The sequence below is a fragment of the Mastomys coucha genome, unplaced genomic scaffold, assembly GCF_008632895.1.
Source record: "Mastomys coucha isolate ucsf_1 unplaced genomic scaffold, UCSF_Mcou_1 pScaffold17, whole genome shotgun sequence".
NCBI classification, from domain to species: Eukaryota; Metazoa; Chordata; class Mammalia; order Rodentia; family Muridae; genus Mastomys; species Mastomys coucha.
In genome coordinates this window covers 23,144,462-23,144,840 of record NW_022196899.1, presented here as the reverse complement: position 1 = coordinate 23,144,840, position 379 = coordinate 23,144,462, and the positions used below count along the sequence as shown (strand labels likewise).

At 47.8% G+C, this 379-nt stretch overlaps 1 protein-coding gene across 1 annotated transcript in view; it reads left to right on the top strand.

Moving 5' to 3' along the window:
- Samd7 (sterile alpha motif domain containing 7) overlaps positions 1-379 on the top strand; it is a 16,445-nt gene that overhangs the window by 917 nt on the left and 15,149 nt on the right. The window lies entirely within an intron of this gene.

Sequence of the window (379 nt, the reverse complement as noted above, 5' to 3'; positions counted from 1 at the left end):
TATGCCATATGTCCTCTGTGTGCATATACAGGTGTCCTCTGTGTGCATATGCAATGTGTCCTATGTGTGCATATGCATGGTGTCCTCTGTGTGCATATACAGGGTGTCCTCTGTGTGCATATACAGGGTGTCCTCTGTGTGTATATACAGGATGTCCTCTGTGTGCTTATACAGGGTATCTTCTGTGTACATATACAAGGTGTCCTCCGTGTGCATATGCATGATGTCCTCTGTGTGCGTATGCAGGTATCCTCTGTGTGCATATACAGGGTGTCCTCTGTGTGCATATACAGGGTGTCCTCTGTGTGCACATACAGGGTGTCCTCTGTGTGCATATACAGGTGTCCTCTGTGTGCATATGCATGGTGTCCTCTGTGTG